Source organism: Podarcis filfolensis, assembly GCF_964270895.1.
Source record: "Podarcis filfolensis genome assembly, chromosome: 2".
NCBI classification, from domain to species: Eukaryota; Metazoa; Chordata; class Lepidosauria; order Squamata; family Lacertidae; genus Podarcis; species Podarcis filfolensis.
This window is the reverse complement of record NC_139605.1, coordinates 87,299,758-87,311,793: the sequence shown is the minus strand read 5'-3', so window position 1 is coordinate 87,311,793 and position 12,036 is coordinate 87,299,758. Positions and strand designations below refer to the sequence as shown.

General features: G+C 44.0%; 1 protein-coding gene across 3 annotated transcripts in view; it reads right to left on the bottom strand.

Moving 5' to 3' along the window:
• Window positions 1–12,036, bottom strand: part of SEPTIN9 (septin 9) — a 220,646-nt gene that overhangs the window by 153,049 nt on the left and 55,561 nt on the right. The window lies entirely within an intron of this gene.

The window sequence follows — 12,036 nt, the reverse complement described above, 5'->3', positions numbered from 1 at the left end:
GGAAGAGGCAAAAGTGGACTCTGTGACCCTTACATTATTCATAATATGGGGAAACATGAAGCACTGCAGCTTTCCCAATGAAGGAAACAACTAGAGGATGCACTCCCAGGCAAGCATCTAGGGGCCTGTTCAAACATTACATTGTCCTCTGGATTCTCCCTGGGGTGAGAATCACAGTACACAGCCCAACTATGGAGTTCACTACAATAAGGTATGGTGATGGCCACCAACTCAGATGGCTTTCAAAGCCATCCATAGAGGATCAAGCAATCCATTGCTACTGGCCATGATGGCTCTATGTCACCTCTGAATCTGAGCAGCAATGGGAGAGACCTGTTGCTCGCATTTGCTGCTTTTGGGTTTCCCATAGGCATCTGGTTGGCCACTGTGGGAAACAGGAGGTTGGACCAGACTGGCTTTTCATCTCCTCCATCTGGCCTTATCAGAAGTAGGCTGAGGTCATGCATTCATCCTAGGGTGGCCAGGGGTCCTATTTTACAGAGGGTTATCACATTATTATTATTATTATTATTATTATTATTATTATTATTATTATTAAATATTATTACTTTTTCTGGGGCTACTCAAGGGTATGCTTTACCGGCACCGTCCCTTCAAATGTTAACAGTGTGGCGCTTACTGTAATAACTTCATGGTGAGTACTGGCACCTTTTTTCTGGAGAAAAAAGCACTGGGAGTGTATGTGTGGAGTGGAGGAGGTGGCCTAGAGGCCAAGGCCTAGATACCCATCCTCTCCCCAAGTAGGGTCCAACTAATAACCAAACAGATCCATAGGGAAGAGGATTCAAGTCACACATTTTGATCTGGAGCCAGTTCACAGACTTTCACCACGGGAGGAATGCTGGGAATCAGATCAGGCTCAAATCAGGTCTTGAAAAGCACACAAGCTTCTTAGCCATGCCATGGCTGGCTTAACCCTCTCCCTTGCACTATTCAACACCACACACACAACACACTCCTGGAATAACACCTCTCTCTCTCTCTTGCTCCAGTACATCTTGCCGGCTCCAAAGGGCCCCACAGCACGAAAGCAGTGAATCATTTAGTGCATGTGCCACGTATATGAGCTGGGAAGAGAGAGAAGCTCCTTTTGCCTCTTCCCAGCCCCCCAGGAAGTGTTAAGAGTTCCACATAATATGCCGCACCCCTCCACGAGCACACGCTCCTCCCCACCTCCAGGAGCTGGCACTGGCTCTTAACAGCACACAATAGGCTTTCTGGCCTGTTAAAGGGTGATTTCCGCAGCACGCTCCCCTCCTCCAGGCTGATTCAGTCCTGGAAAGAAAAGCATCTGAAACTAATAAAAGCCCATGGATGCCTTTCCTGCGAGTTGGAGCATTACTCACTGCCACTGAGCACTAGAAAGCAAGGCAACAGGCAGCCAAGGAGTCGGGTGGTGAGGACAGGGCTGGGGGGAGATGAGGCAGCTGCTCCTAGAGAATTGGCTCAGAGGGTTGGGGGCCCAAGGCAGCAGAGAAAAGGAAGCAGGCAGCCTTTGGGTGGGAGAGTCAAAGCCCCCTCCAGCAAACAAGAGGACATTAGGGGCCCGAGGTGTGGAGAAGCAAAGGCCAAGAAAACCTGGAGGTTGACTTAAAAATCATGAGGTTTTATAAATAGTAACAACACTCACTTTTGTGGAAACAACCCTTCTCCTGCCTTGCCTTCAACTTGGCTAGTATAACAGCAAAAGAGCAGGGATGGGAAATAGGACAGTTTAAAATGCCTTCACTAGGGGTGGGTAACCTGGGGTCCCATGGGTCAGATCCAGCCCTCTAGGCATCTGTGTCTAGCCCTTGGGACTATCCCCAGGTCATGCCTCATCCCCAAGCCACACCTCTTCCACCAGCCCTGCTTTCTGCTTTTGCCTGGCTAGGATGTCTCTTTGGACCACGAGAAGACTTCTCACTTGCCTGGATGCAGGAAGGAGAGATGTACGTTGCATTTCTGTGTGTTGGAACTGTTGGCTTTTGCATGGCTGGAATGTAGCCTACTACTGTACAAGGGTAAGAGTCATTTAGCCATTGATCCACCCACTTTTTGTCTCTGGCAACACCCATTATGGACACACAGTCTCTGGAAGGTTTATTTTATTTCATAGAACCATAGAGTTAGAAGGGATTCCAAGGGTCATCTAGTCCAATCTGCTACAATGCAGGAATATTTTGCCCACCGTGGGGCTTGAATCCACAGCTCACCAACTGAGCTATCTCTTCAGCCCATGGGAAAACACAGCCCTTGGACTGAAATAGGGTTACCACCCTAGACCTACACAAATAGGACCCAAACAGTGAGACACAGTTCAATCTGACCCCATTTTCTATTTTCCAAAGGAGTTTGGGTTATTTTAAGGGGGTTCCCTCCTTCACCTGGTCTGTTGCCCTCTTATTATTATATAGCCTATCCCCTGGGGTTTAGCCCTTGATACTTCAAGCATGGAGCCCTGTACCTGAATGTAAGCTAATGACCTGTTTTAGTCCATAGCACATGATGGAACTGCCTTGGTGAAGCTAATCAGGTCTGGGTCTGGCCTGGGTGTCTGAGTATTCCATGCAGGCTGCCTTGAGCTCCTGGCAGGAAAGGTGAGAGATAAATGCAATCAACTAATTTACTAATTCACAAAGGTTATTACATCTGTTCTCATGGTAAACCTATATGCTAAATCACTTGGCAGGATTCCAGGGTGGCCATTCAGTGTCCCACCCCTAAACAGCATTTCTGGGGACTTAAATTGCAAGTGGCACCCCAGAATTAAATGGAGAATCCCCCAGAACCTTAGAAAAGAGCAGGAAGGGCTGTGTTGGTATGAGGGAACCCAAACGGGGACGTGTCAAAGGTGCGTTAGCAAACCTGCATAGCTGTAGATGATGGAGAGCTGCTTGCGATACTTTCAGCGGATACCATATAACAGGGCTCTTAAATAGAAAACCTGGTTTTCATTTTTCTTTTTCTTTTTTTCACAGAGACTTGTCTCACATCAGAAGTCAGGCCAGTGATTTCCCGTTTTCTCTGCCCTTCCCCCAGATGCCTCTGAGGCAGAACAATAATTGCAAACATATTTATGGCTGGAATGGTAACTGAGAGCGCTGCCTGGATCCACTCTCCTCCCCATCTAATCATGTTTCACTTAGTTAACATGATATGGGCTTTTTCGAGCCTGCTGCCAACATTGCAGATGTACTGCAGTTGGAGAGGGAAAAGCGGGGGAGAGCGCTGCTTGAGACACTGGAAATGCCTCACTGCTCCCTCCTTCTGCCTCCCCTCTCTCTCTCATGCAGGATGCATGTCAAGGGCTTCGGTGGAAGCACAAGGAAATTCCAAGACTGGGAATTGCCTCAAACTCATTGTGGGGAAACAAAGGAAAAATGACAAGCTGATAGGAGATACACACAGGAATAATTGTCAGCATCCAGCTGTCATTCTTAAATTCTTGCATGCTCAAGGAGACTGAAGAGACAAGGCTTCCTGTTCAAAACAGGAGAGTTGCTCTCAGAGTTGGGAGGTTGAGATTTCATGCCCTCTGGCACAATTGGTCCTGTATGCACGTGTGCATAAATTTACAGGTATGGAAATTTACATAATCTGGGTAGGCTATTCAGGTTGCAGAATCCAGTATTTCTGGGAGCAGAATCTGCATCAGGCTGTTGTTACAGAGTTTCTATTTCTTTTACATGCACATAGCTCCATAGGACAATAGTGGTCTGTGTTCCTCTCACATGTTTATAAAGCTGTCAGTTGGAGCTTCCTGCAGATCATGTTTAGCTACTGCCCACGTTTAGCTACATTACAGATCACCTTTTATTCCTCAGCTCAATTCAAACATTTGTTTCCTTCCATCAGGACATGGGAGGAATTCAACGTAGTGCTAAGAAGATAGCTCCATCAGCACACGCATTTCTGCTTGGCTGATGGAACAATCTGCCCTCTCTTCCCTCTGCAGGATGTTCTGAGGGTTCTCTCAACTCCTCCAGAGCCAGTTTGGGGTGTGTGTACAAGGGATGCCCAGGGGAGAGAGATGAGGGAATGCCCCACTGCACTAGCAGAAGTTCTGGTAGGTTTACTTCACTGAATCCTGCCCATGGATTCTAATGTATAGTCTTGGGAAACATTGTTCAGACTCAGCAAAGATCCACATACAGTTGTCTGGTATCTGTCATGTGACACACATTAACCAATCAAAAGGGGGGGGGCAGAGTGCCTCATGCCGTTATCTGGTATTAAATATACAAAGAGTGAAAAAGGAATGACCATTTTAAAATCAGGCCTGTGGTTCAGGCCTGACATTTAGTATGAAATCCAGTGGGACGGGAGCTCTGGCAAACCTTATGATGTCAGGGCTGGGAACTTACTGCAGCCTGGACTCATCATTATCTTCCTACTCCCCTTTCAAAACACACAAACACACACACACACACACAATGCCATGTGGGGAAGGTTCCCCTTCAGTTGCGATTCGTGCAGGTGGAACGGAAGATCTGTATGCAGAAACTTGTTTGCACATGAACATACTGTATTTGTTTCTGCACAATATCAGGAGCATGCTTATTTGAAGGGAATGGGAAGGGAGAAGCTTACAACTACCAGAAGATAATTATTTGATACATTAATGAGTGGCTTAAAGGATAAAGATGTGACAAGCTACTTCTCCCATGTGGACGTGGTAGTGCTTGACACTGCAGCCCCCCATTACAATCTTAGAGTCATCCTGATCATCTTTCCACAAAAGTAAATGTGTACTAGAAGGGCACTTCCAGATGAGTTACTTTATTGAACCCCCACCATGATTTGTTTAAAGGGAAATTAGATGACATTGGCTATTTGTTGAGCATTCATCCTGATTTGTTTGCAGGGAGGTTAGATGATGTTATGTCGAAGCAAACGCCATCCCACACTTTCCAGGGCATTTCCCCATCACTCTTCTTATTGCAAAAAAGTCAGATCTTTAGGGGAAGTGAGTTTGTTGCATAAGACTCTCCCGATCAGCTATGACTGTGTAACCTGAATTTGCCAGAATGTGATTGAATCCCATCTGAAAACAGTGGCAATCTGCAAGCATCCCCAAAAGTCATTGTTAAAGAATCCATTTTGTAACCAAAATCTTGCCTTAGAACTGAAGCCTTTCCCCTCACTCTTTCATCACTGTTACTCACAAGCATTCGAGATTTTACACAATCAAGTGCTGTATAAATTTTATGAAATAAAATTAATTAATTAATTAATAAAGCCTATTGCTCCAACAGCTTACTTTTTTATGTGATTCCTTTTGTCTTCAGCAAAGGTCTTAAAAAGCTGTCAATACTCATATTTTACACTGGGTTTTGTAATATTTTATCAGCCTGTCTTTAGCACTCTCTTCCTTCCCTACAGAGAGGCAAAAGGCTTGGTGGCAGGCAGAAAAGACTTCAAAGATTTGAGGAACCTGGACCAAGTATCTTCTCAACCCTATATTTTCTTACATGAACATCTTTAATGTATGCACAGAGATGGGTTTGATGTTACATGTGAACTGAGCCACCAATGGACTTCAGTTCCCAGGCCTCAGGCCTGCTTGGCCAATGGTGAGAGATGATGGGAGTGGTAGTCCAGCAATATGTGTGGGGTCATGATGTCTATGAAAAGGATATTTGAGACTGCAGTCCTATATCCATGTAACCTGGAAGTAGCCTGAGAGATCCGTTGGACTTACATTTGTGTAGACATCTATTGGATCGGATTGTAAATTATCTTCTTCATTAAATTCAACAAGATAGATGGACACACACGTTGTGTGCATGTTTCCCCACTTATAGCAACATTTATGCAGTTGTCTTTGGTGCTGATCACTCTGTATTATGAATACAGGTTAAGAACTTAATTCGTTCCGGAGGTCTGTTCTTAACCTGAAACTGTTCTTAACCTGAAGCACCACTTTAGCTAATGGGGCCTCCCACTGCCACTGCACCGCCAGAACACGATTTCTGTTCTCATCCTGAAGCAAAGTTCTTAACCCAAGGTACTATTTCTGGGTTAGCGGAGTCTGTAACCTGAAGCGTATGTTACCTAAAGGGTATGTAACCTGAGGTACCACTGTAACAGTATTTGGCAAAAGCTCTCAGAAATGTGAGAGGTTATATGAGGCATTCCTAAATGTGTTCTAAACACACAGGGCCATTTCATGGGATCTTTGCTGATGTCACCAACCTTAATGCCCTCACCGTTTGATAGCAAGGACTAGTTGGATTATTGTACAGATAAAGATATTTCCTAAAACAGATAAGACCTTTATTAGGCAATGGGTTGGTTCTTGTGTTTAAACTCCATGCTATGTTTTCAAGGTGAAAAGGGTCTGAAACAAAGTTGAAGCATCTGAGACAGTTTCAGATGGAAAATTTTAGAGGGAAAGAACTGGATAAAGTCCAAGGTTGTTGTTGTTTTTCCTTTAGTGAAGCCTTTTTTTGGAAACTGAAACAAAAAAATGCTTGTCAATTCAAGGCAGTTTGTTATATTTAAGGATTAACATTTACAGGGAACTTTCAAATTTCCACAATTTTGAGATGGGTTTGCAAAGCACATTGCAGTTTTTGATCCCATTTGCCTTCACAACAGTCCTGTGGGGTAAGTTGTCAGCAATCCCATTTTACAGATGGGAAATTGAGGAAGAGAGGCAATGACTCACCTCAGGTTGTACAACATCTAGATGTCCAAGATTCAAATGCAACTCTCTTTTTTTTGTACCTATGTAGAACAATTTGCTCTTAAAGTTTTGACTCAAATGTAAGCAAACGTTTCCATTCTGACAGCTAAAAACCACCACCCTCCAAAAAGCACACACAGTTAGGGTTGCACACAACCCTTTTATTTTGGCAAAATACAAATGGTTATGATCAGCGTGAGCACTCAGTGCCCAGTGAAATGGTCACTTGATTGCTTTCCATGCACCCAGATTAGGTCACCAATGTACCCTTTGAGCCAACCACAGTCTAACTGCAGGGTGATGCAATTTGCCAGGATTCACTCACCAAGAGCAGCAGCCCACATCCTGCCACACTTTGAAAGGGTCACATGAATCAGCCCACAACCCACCACAAATCAATTGTTTTTACACAACTGCAAATTCACAAATGCCAACTAGAATGACAGCTATCCATGGAATAGACCAGTATTTTGAACAGCAGCAAAAACCCTAAAGCACAGAATACTTCAAATGTGATGCTTCTGAAACATTATGAAAAAATTCAGTTCACCAGACAACTGCTCACAATGAGTTAAACTGGAAGCTTGCACAGAAAATGACCAACTTTACAGTAGGCTTATTTGTTGCTTCACATGCACCTCTAAAGGTAACTTGAAGGGAGATTTGAACAACTTTGGGACAGATCCACATCATGCATTTAAAGCACTTCCAACACACATTTAAAGTGCATAACTTTCCCCAGAAAATCATTCGGACTGTAGACCCCCCCTCACAGTGCTAAAATTCCCAGCACCCTTAACAAACTGCAGTTCCCAGGATTCTTGGGAGGGGGAGTCCTGTGCATTGAATGCGCTTTAAGTATATGGTGTGGCTCTGCCCGTGGTTTATTCTTCAGAGTGTATTATTATTATTATCAGCAGCAGCAATCCTCCCCCTCAAATAAGTTCTCTGGTCCACCAGGGTACTAGTCCCCCCACCCCCCAATAACAGCCCTAGGAGTCATCCAGACAAACCCAAAACTAGCCCTGTTTAGATATTCCTTCCACATGAGTGACTGTGCAAAGTGGGGGGGGGGAGGAACGTGTCCAACCTTTCTGCAAGCAAACACACACACACACACACACACACACACACACACACACACACACATTCCGATAGAAATTCTGCACAGATCTATACAGTTACCAAAGTTTATTTGTCAGCCCCTGTGGCTAATCACACAGTATATAAAAAAAAATCTACAGAGTCCCAATTAATAATCATTTACATAAATAATAAGACGCAATATGTATAATTTTGTAATCCTCACAGCAACCTGTAAGGTAGATGAGAATCATTATATATGTTCAAGGGATCTCTCCCTACTTGCGACTCCCAGCATACTGCGTCTGATATTGGAGGCAGAACACATTTATTATGGCTAGTAGCCATTGACAGCCTTACGCTCTGTGAATCTGCCTATTACTCTTTAAAAACCATCCATGTTGGAGGCCAGCGATACATCTAGTGGGAAAGAATGCCATAGTTTAACTATGTGCTCCATGAAGAACCACTTCCATTTCTGTCCTGAATCTTCTGACATTCCACTAGTATTATGGTGCAGCGAGGGGGAAACAACTCTCTATCCACCTTCCCTACATCATGCATAAATCTTACACACTTCTATCATTGCCACCCCTTACTAGTCTTCTTTTCCTAAACTGAAAATCCCCAAATGTTGCAACCTTTCCTCAAAGGGGAGTTGCTCCAAGCCAGTGATCATTTTGGTTGCCCTTTCCTGAACCTTTCCCAGCTCTATAGGATGCCTTCCGAGGTGCGGTGACCAGAACACAGTGTACCAGTAGTTGCACCATAGATTTGTATAATGGAGCTGAAGCTGAGAGAGTGCGGTTTGCCTAAGAACCACATGAGGAAGGCAGAGGGAAGATTGAAACCAGTGGCCTTCCTGATTCACAGACTAATCTCTTAGCTATTATTGCACCAGCTCCCCTAACTCTGTGGAGCGAGTTTGGTGAGTCTCGGGGAAATAAGAAAGTATCTTTTATGTTCTGTGATGTATTGGAATAGTGGTGAATCCTTTAAAATGAAGGCAATCCGGCAACTCTGAAGCAGACAAGACATGCTTACTTCATTGTGAGACTCAAGAGCAGTATCCACAGTTGCTTTGAAGTGGTTCAGACCAAAGGAGGCAGAGTTTAAGAATGAGAGAGTGGAGAACATATTACAGAAGCTCTGGAGAGGCAAACGCACAGTACACAATCTGCCCTCATTTGTTCTCTTAAATGCTAAGCATGATGTCGCTGGGGGAGGCTGAGCATACAAAATCCTCTTGCCTTGGCTTTGCTCTTTTCAAGCTCTCACTCACAAAGGCCATTAACCAGCGGGAACAGCAAATGGCGCTGCAAAGGATCTGAAAAGCACAACAAGCTGTGTGTGCACAAGTATATTACTGGTAACAAAACTGATTCTCAAGCCTGAAAACGATTATCCAGAGGCATCACAGAGGGCAGTATGCTATTTGTAGGGCTGCCCTATCCAAGCCCAGTTTAAAGATAAAGAACCCTGAGAGAGAGCTGCAAGGAACTTGACGCTGCCCTGCAGGGAACTTAAGGGGCACTTGAACAGGCACACACAGCAGATGAGCACAAGTCTTCTCCATTACGGTGAAATGTTTGTGTTTCTATTTAGTCATTCTTCCTATATTTACATAAATTAGTAAATTAGCACATTTTAGGCAAATATGTGTCATCTTTCGATCCTTTTTTTAATTGTGCCTTTCTTTCTTTCTCTCTCCACTCCCCTTCCTTCTTTTTGAGGTTTGTAAATAGCCATCCTAGGCAATGCCTGAATGATCATAGTTACATTGCAATTTTTTCCTTTTAATCCAGGAACCAGCAATGGAGCCATTGGTTACAGTTCCTGCTTTGCATGCAAGAAGCTATAGATTCAATCCCTGGCTCCTACAGCTATGCCTGGGAAAGACTCCTGTCTCAAACTCTAGAGAGCTGCTGCCTGTCAATTGGGTCAATACGGAGAAGCTGGATCAATGGTCTAACTCTATATAAGGTGGTTCCCTTAATACAGTGGTTCTCAAACCTTTTTCCTCTGGGCCACACTTTCAGAATAACAATTTGCCCATCCCACACTATTATTATTTTTTATGGATGAGCAATACGTTGGGGGGGGACGACTCCTAGCGGTGCTTGATTTATAACATAGAATACAATTGCTTTATAATATTATCATGGGGGATCCAGAAAGTATAAAACAATGCAGCTCCATAAGAACACAAATCATTCCCAAAATATAATTATAAACGAGCCTCTTGTGTATATACCTTAAGTATGCATGCAAACTGAATGAGAGGTGTGAGCATGCAGTATCGCTTAAATGTTCTTGCTCTGATTTTGCAAATGAAAAACAAACATTTTGATACTGTACTATGAGTGCTACACTGAACTGTTTCAATGTTAACTTTGATTGTCCTTGAATCTTTCCACCACACTTGCCACACCCTTTGAGATCCACTGCCTCAATACCTCTATTCATCGGGATAAGGCTACTAGCCTAGGCTCTCCCTGGCTCAGGCTGTACTCAGCTCCCTTCCAATGTCTGCTCATATGACCTGTGCAAGTCTTGTAGTTGGCCTTAAAGTAACAGTACCCTGTACTATGCCTGGCGTGCTCTGGTCCATGGGGTCACGAAGAGTCGGACACGACTAAACGACTAAACAACAACAACAACAACCCTATACTAAAGTTACTTTGAGAAAGCATTAAGTTTGTGGTCTTATTGCTCCATGGTTTCATGGCTAAGCACCATATAGAGAGCAGGAGCAAAAATAAAAATAAAAATTATTTATTGGTATGTAAGCCTGCAGGTAGGGAGTGTCATATTTTGATTTCATGTAAGCCACTTTGGGAGCCTTTTTGGCTAAAGAGTGGGGTACAAATGCTCACTATAGATGATAGATAAATAGATGGATGATAGATAGATAGATAGATCCATGTAGATGCCCATCTCCTTGTCCTAATGCTGGCCAATGCCTTGTATGCAACTGGCTTTTGCTGCAGGCCTGTGCCAATTTGAAACACATGGCATTGGATGCAGCTGTGAGCCATTTCTTAGGTGGACTTCATGTGGACAGGGCTGGTCTTCTCCTTGTTTTCATGAATTTGGCTACCACCACACACTGCATTCTGTAAGAGGCATGTTTTATGTGTGGGTGTGTAGCACTTGAGACTCACTCCTATAGGCCTCCATGTGAAGAATTTACATGCTGAAACTACGCATGAACTGCTCAAAGCAAACCAGAACTAAAACCTACATACAGCCAGTGGATGCAGTACAAATGAATGCTGCTGATATCCAATCCTTCCATCTGATCAAAGTCATCCAATTTGTGCTGTTAATTACAAATGAAAACCCATCAAAACTAGATATTATGTGACTATGGTTTGTGGGAGGGACTACTACATTGCTCTCCCCCCCCTCTTCCTCCTCCTCTCCCTCTCTCCCACACTCTCTCTCATGTTCCGTTTCTGCTCCCGCTGGTTCAGAGCACTTAGACAGGCAGGGTTATATAACCTTATTTATACTTTGCACAATTGTGCATTTTTGCAAATTGGCTCAGTGGGACCATAAAACGTTGTTGCTGATGGCGAGGAACAGAGGAAATGCAAGGGGTACTCATTTGAAAGCAGGTATCATTGCCACGCATGAATGTACAGAACTCCTCAGAGATTTGCAAGAGGGAGAGAGGACCCAAGAAAATGATAGCATCTGCCCTCTGTTGCCTCAAAGATTACCTAATGTTTATTTATTTAGGAATTCTTATGCCACCACCACACAAATTCATATAAAATTTCAGTGTAACTTATATATAGAAGCATTTTCATGGATAACACTGATGTGTACAGAAGCATTACAGGGCAGCCCTGAGTATGAGAAAAGCGAAGCAACTTTCCATGCAGTGTTGACATTGCTGCTGCTGACTCCTGACCCTGCCGGCACAGTGGATGCGACTGTGTAACTCAAATTCTGTTGCTGGACCACAACAGGGCCCCAGGATAGACCAGAGCTGAGTTCAGTTTTTGTTCGACACTGCTGCGCTCCACCCTCACTTGGTGGTTTTCTCTAGGACATGTGGTTTTGCTTCCAGTGTGGATGCCCAACAACTAAAGCCAGGAACGCCCAAGATAGCCATACAGCTTCCCAGCTCCTACTTCAGTCATGCCAGCTGAATAAATTCAGGAACAGACATGGATTTGGGGGGCTAGAAGGTGGCAGTATGTTCTTTGCTTGGCTATCAGAAACTTTTTTTTAAAAAAAAAGGAACTCGGTTG